Raw genomic sequence first — 7,242 nt, forward strand, 5'->3', positions numbered from 1 at the left:
TTTCAATAGTATGTGTCATGTAGTCTGAAGCTGCACCAGTTAATTTTTCACCTCTGTGGCTTCAAATGGCTGCAAGAGATCACTGCTTGAAAAATGGGAATTTTAATACCCGACAATCCTGAAAGGTGATGTAAGTGCGCTGCCATAACCTTGGCAGCTGTGTGATTGCTTTATAGCAAAGGATACCAAAGGGATGAGGGAGGGAAATGATTGAATGCTGGTTGATTGTGGTTTTCTCTGGATAGAGGGCTGCCTTGCTGCTGGGGTTTAGAAAACACAGGTGAATTCTGATCTTCAATTTGTCCTCCTCCTGCGGAGACAGTTGTGACCAAACTGACAGAAGAATTTAATTCGGACTAATAAGTTAACAGTACAGCAGCTAAATTAGTGGTCTTATTTATAAGCTATGGGCTGATTAAGTCTGGTGTTTAAGATTTAGCCAAAATGGCTTTGGAAAATAACTTGACAAAAGAAATTTGCACAGTCCAGAAAAAATCTAAAATGGAAATACTGCATAAAAGTGAAAAGAGATATTGTGGTTCTGAAAGATTTTGCCCAGAGGAGGCATATAAATGGAAAATAGGAGTGGACCAAGGATGGAGCCATGAAGGACTCCACATGAGTGTCAGGAAGGGGGAACTAACGGGGAACTGAGAGGGATTGAACCCAGATGCAGACACAGCGGGGACGTAGATTCCAAAATAAACGAATTTATTAAACACAAAGATAGTACAATCAAAACCAAAACTCGGGGAACTAAGATCTTAGACACACTAGGGCAATGGGGTTCACGCACAAAAAACAAAGACAATACCAGGGAACATAGACTAACACTAACACGCAACACAACTGAGTTAGAGACAAGACTAAGGCAACACAAGAGACTCACTAACACACTACACGGCAAGACTATAGACAAAGACAAGACTACGAGCGAAATATCAATGACTTAAAGTAAACAGAAAACGGAGGAAGAAACAAATGACGGTGAAAGACCTTGAACTTAACTGACAAAAGTACAGAAACAAAAATCACTCCTGAAAACTCGACATACTCGATAACTCGAAATAGGCACGATGAAGAATCACAGACAAAACAGAGATAATAAAATAAAATATTAAAACATATTTTATTGATTTAAAATGAGCCTTCTCTCGTCTGTCACCACTCTCACTGCGCAGCGGCTCTGAAAGTAAACACGTACGTTGCGTAGCAACCGCCTCTCACTGTGCGCAGGCCGGGCAGGCAGGAAAATGTATTTTTTTACAGATAGATCAGAGAAATCATGTCAAATGTGGAGAAGTGACGGGATATCCCAGACCTGAGAGGGACGTAGCTGGAGACAGAGTTTGGTTTACCGCTGTTATTTCTACTGATGGGTAAAAGTCCTGCAGCAGCTGATTTCTGCGTTCAGCGTCAGACATTAAAACATCTGTCTCCAGTTTTGTCTCCACTAAGCAGTCTTTTATCTGCAACCTGTTCTAACACTAACACATCTGCCTCTCGTCACTTGTTCTGCGTGTTATCTGAGTGAAATAACGTGTTTCACGGCTCGTAGGTTTCTCTTCACTGACAGCTCTGAAATGTGTCTCACTGAACAGGACAGAAGACACAGCGAGGCTGATAAAGTTCAGGTCAGAAAATGACCACCTGTTCACCTGGAAGAGGCGTCCAGCCAAGAACGAACTCATTAATTCTCATGTGTGTTAATAAAAGTGTTTCATATTCATTTGCTAGTGCTGGAGACTTTTTTAATAATGTAAATATAAGTATAAAATATAAATATATCGAGGGCGGGGAGTGGTGCGGTGTGAATATAACTGTAAATGCAGCAGATCTAACTGTGTCGCGTCATCAGAAACAGATGTCGCTTCACGTGACGCTTCAGAGGAAAGGACACCTCAATTCTCATAAAACATATTTCCTTGTTTCTTCTCTCCTTGCGTGGTTTCCTTGCGTCCTCTCATGAATCCCCGATGGGAGGGACTAAGACGCAAGGAAAAGACGCAAGTGAGGGAAACAAGGATGCAATTTTGAGAAATGGGATGTACCCACAGACTTAAATACACAAGGGAGGAACACTAATGACACACAGGTGGAACACATCAGACAGTCATACGGGAGGGAAAACACAGGAAGTAAAGCAACACAAAGACACATAACAAGAATCTTCAAAATAAAACAAAAAAAAAATAAGTAACAAAAACCAGGCAAAGACATAATGGGAAACTTAACAAAAAACCGATGTGCAGAGCACGGGTCATGACAATGAGTGATGTACAAGCGAGGAGGATGAATGATAAGCAGTGACAGAGAAGGTCTTATCTCTAAATAAGAATGAAGCCAATAGAGAGCTGTGCCAGTTGTAAAATTCAAACTGTAAGTCTGATGATGTTCTATATTTTTTTTCTATTACGACGAAATCCCATCTGCAGACTGAAACCAACAATGAATAACTACTAACAGCTATTGTGTGTATGTATCCAGAGTCTGATCATATTGACGTGTGCCATAAAGCTCCATTGTTGTCTGGGAAGTATTAAAAGCATATTAATGACCTGCAATGTTGGCTTGAGTCACATTTTCCCTCATTACCATGAACACACACCCCTTATTCCAAGGACACTATATATTTGTAAGGTGGCTCAAAGATTCGTCTTCAGTGGTAACCAGTGTGCTTGAAGCTGAGTGCCACAGAAGTCAGAAAGTTTGGAGAGATGGACGAACATATTGTTGGTTTTCATCTTTTTGTTGAGAGTAACAAAAACATTGTTGAAAGTAACAAAAATATAGTATATCACCAGTGTCATCCTCAACATTCGATTGATTGAAGATCAGACGGATTCTAATGCATTTCTTGGACTTTCCTGGCACATTATCACATGGGATAGGTTCAGACTGTTTCAAGTCTGTCTGTTAAACAGGACTCAAGTGCCCATGTGTACAAATATACATTCCAGTGTTCACCTAAAGCTAATATGAACCTTAAACAGTGAGAATCAGACAAAACAAGAAAGTATCTTCTGAATTTGCAGTCTTTCTAGTGCAAAATTACTTTGTGGCAGTATCTCTCCGCTGCAGCACAGCAAGGACACACTGAAAATACAGCATGGGAGAGATTTGCACTGAAAAGACTAAATTTGGGAGATATACATTTGATTTGTCATACTCAGACTGCTGATGCCACATGTTTGCAAGAAAACAGGATGATGCATTTTGTCCCCATCACTTACTTTTGCATTTTTGTTGAGTTATTTCACTAACAAATAAGAGTTAAGTCAGATTAAAATGGCGTATTTACAATATAGCACTATTTACACTAATGCATTTGCAGTGACTATACTGTACATGCCATCTAAACAGAGGATGTTTACCTACCACCTTACAACTGTAATGTAATCAACCTGTCCTCTATATCATTACTCTGACCTCCCACACATTACCTCTTCAGAAAAGAAGAGAAATGTGCATGTTGCACTAAGAGAACGGTGTGAACGCTGCAAGAGAAACAGCTGTTTAATGAGACAAAAGTGGCATTTGAGGAGAAGGTGTTGTTCTTTACAGTGTGTTTCACATTCAAATCAAAGCCATGCACCGAGGCTACATGAAGACAGGAAGCCGGGTGTTGACTCAGGCCTGATGGGTTCAGCGCCTCAGCTGTTAGGGGGGTGAAAAACAAACCAAGAAAAAAAGAGACCAGGCAGACGACAGGGGCTGTGCTCCCAGATATGATAGTGCCTCAAGCTAACCTGTCTGTGGGTGATAAGCGTCAAACGGCAAAAGCAAAAGCAAAGCAAAGCATGCTTAAGAGCATGTGGTATTTAGCTGTAGCTCAACTCATGTATCCAACTCTGCCCATTTCAAACACATCTGTCATTTCGTAGTTGGGAATTTTGTGTGACAGTGAACAACTGTCGGTTTTTATAAAATCAAACCCTATTTGTGATACTGTTTATGCCATTTTTCCTTTTTTTTTTTTGTTTTTTTGCCACTGAGTGTGTTCACTGGTATCCTGGTTATGATTATTTTTATGATGATTTTGGCATGTCCCTGTTTTTTGTTGCATATTTTGTCAGGCAGAAACCCTGCATGTCCAAACACTGTTACTTTTAAAGAAAATTCATGTTTTTGCACATTGCATTGTCAGAGTTGGTACTGCGTCTTCATATACAGTCGGCTACTTGCACAAGTGTCATTATATCATTTATATTTACAGCAGTCAAGCTCAAATGGAGTTTTGCTTGTGTTTCTATAATTGTGGCATTTAACAGAGTGGTCTATTAAAAGAACCGGTCTTGTAGCATTTGTGCACTTTGGTGGAGTGGCTTTGGAGAAGGGCCCAAATGGAGGGGATGGGATTTCTCTGTTGCATAATTCAAAAATCTGGCTTACTTTAAATCTTACATACTTTCTCCAATATTACCAACCCCAAATTTAAATGTGTTTATATTCTTTAATTACCTCTCTATACATCTTGTTTTTTTTTTCTTTTTGACTGGGTGTCATTTTTATCTTGTTGATATCAGCCTCACTGTTTACTGTGTACTCTCCTACAGTTGTTTCTGTTTGTAGTCAATTTACTATACATTTATCTACATAAATAACTACATTTATATTCATGAAATCTAAATTTCTATATTCATATTTAATATTAATGTCTATTTATACCTATTTTTTGCTATATATCTTTATATTGAAGCCATTTACTATATATTATCACTTTGTGTATAACATCCCTGACTGAAGTGCATACATTTCCAGAAGTTGTTACGGGGTAAACAGAGAGGGCAAGCAGAACACAAGCACATTGCCTGCTAATTTGAAAGGAGAAATTCAGAATCTGAGCTTCGTAACGGTGTGTGGTATGAGTATAAATGTAAGCGGCGCTACAGCAAGAATGGCTGTCGGAGAAGCTTGACTACTTTTTGATTTCTTGAAACAGTATTTGTTGTTTTGTTTGGTTGTACTAAAACAGACACACTTGCCGCTCTTCTGTTGTATCTCTAAGTAGCTTCTCAAGGACTATTCGCTGTAGCTTTATGCACTGCACTTATTACCACCCATAACCATGTGTATTGCCAAATCAACCGGTGAAATCTTAAAGATTACAAGTTTAATATTTGATTCACTTCTCATAAAAACAAGGCAAACCTACATTTCATTAGTACTGCATGTGCACTCAAATACAAACAATCAAAATTGTGCTATCCCTAAGGCTGCCCACAAATCGGGAGGAGGGAGGAGGAGGGACAGGACTATTCCCTGAAGTAAGCTGCTTGCTCTTGCAACATATGAAAGACAAACACAGTGTGCACAGTGCAGAAATTGAAAGAGCAGTGTGAGGTGTTAGATGAGATAGTTTTGACAAACAAGCATGCAGTGTCTGGGGAACAAGACCCTGAAGTGAGACCCGGAGCAGCACATACACTCTTGGTTTGTTCAAATTACATACAGTACTTCAGCGCTCAAGTAGCACAGACAAGGTTCTGTTCTGACAGGGCAGATATGATTACCAGGACTATTGGTCTAAAGCTGCTGATACAGTACATGTTTTGCTAACAAAATATTTCTTTTGTAGAGTCATAAAGCTGACAGAGCATTTTCGAAGTAAAACCGTGAAACGTGCACTCAAATCATTACAGTCAGTGCAAGTCCCTCTGTTTGCCAGCAACCATGTATGAGTAGTGTTCTGCAAAAGCATGGCAGTCACTGTCCGTCACGTTTCACTCATTAGCACCTGTACTTCTCAGTGCAAAGTTTGCTAATTAAAATGACGTGTCAACCATTGCGAGACAACACAGCGTATGTACAACAATGACTTATCCATTATCTCTCGTCTGGCTGTGTTTTGTCTCTGATATAGCAAAACAAATGTTTCAACCCTCGATGAAACGTGAATGATGAGCAAACAAAACTCTATGCAAGGCCCAACACAAACACTATACACTTATTGACCACGGAAGCACTGATCGTACTGTCAAGCTGCCCCCTTGCGCTGCTCATAAACCAGCAATGAATAAGAATATGTGGTTACATGGTAACAGAGTGAGCTGTCTTACCTTGAAGTATAGGTTTGTCTGTCTCCAGACAAAAGCACTGACAACTTGATCATATTTTCAGAGTTTTGGCCATAATTTCTTCCGTTTTTGTGATGATATTGTACAGAGCATTGTCTTTTCTGACATTTGGGAACTTGGTGGCGTGGTGAGTACAGCTGTATTATTTTCAATTGCACCAACAGCAAAAAGATTTTAGGTGTGGACTGTTTATGCTATTTTCTTTCATCCCAACATAAAAATTGAATGGTCTCCCTCACAATGGCTGGCAGCATTTTCATTGTTTTTGCTGTTCTTTTAATCACTTGATTAATTTTAAAAAGTAGCCCTGCTGGGACAGAAAACTGAAATTTTGATTTGACACACATGAAATGTTTGGTCCTCTTGCCTATTTGAGTATTTTGGATTGGGCACTTGATTACGCAGTTTCTCATATCAAGAATGGAAAATATCCTTATTATGATGGTGATCACGATTTCACGCATATGGTCAAGCCCTCAATTCCAACCAGATGTCTAATAATATGAATTAATAACAGGCTTCCTCCCACAAGTGGTGAGGATGAAGAATCTGATGCTGCTGTGTGCTTACTCAGGTCTATGCTTTTGTTTGTGTCATTCCATGTAATTGGTCCACTTGGGATTATGTGACACATGACAGTACCTCAAATAAATGGACTGGACTTTGTGTTCTAAAGAAAAACAAACAATTGCAAACCACATATTGTACACATTCATAATCCAAAAAATAAATAAATAAATTATATATATATATATATATATTATTTATTATTATTTATGAAGACGTTCAAATTGATCAGTCTGATTAGAACTGATCGGAATGGGTTCAAATGAGGTGTTAGGTGTTGTAGCACTGCAACAATACATCAAATTACAGAGTGAGTGACAATAGAAAGCAGAACAAAAGCATCCTGTTACCTGAGATGAAATGAGAACACACTGCTGTGGCTGTCATGGTGATGAAGACCTTTTTTCCTCCAAAGTTATCTTGACATATCGGCTTCATCAAGTGTTATTTTGCAGTGCACCACTGAAACCACAGAGAATATCAAACTTGGATAACATTTGTTTTTTTATGTGTAAGCTGCTACCGAGTGCCCTGTAAAAAGAAAGGGCTTTCTTAACAAACATAAGAAAGTACAAAAAGTGACAAATATGTGGTTGTG

Source organism: Chelmon rostratus, chromosome 20 (genome assembly GCF_017976325.1).
Source record: "Chelmon rostratus isolate fCheRos1 chromosome 20, fCheRos1.pri, whole genome shotgun sequence".
NCBI lineage: Eukaryota > Metazoa > Chordata > Actinopteri > Chaetodontiformes > Chaetodontidae > Chelmon > Chelmon rostratus.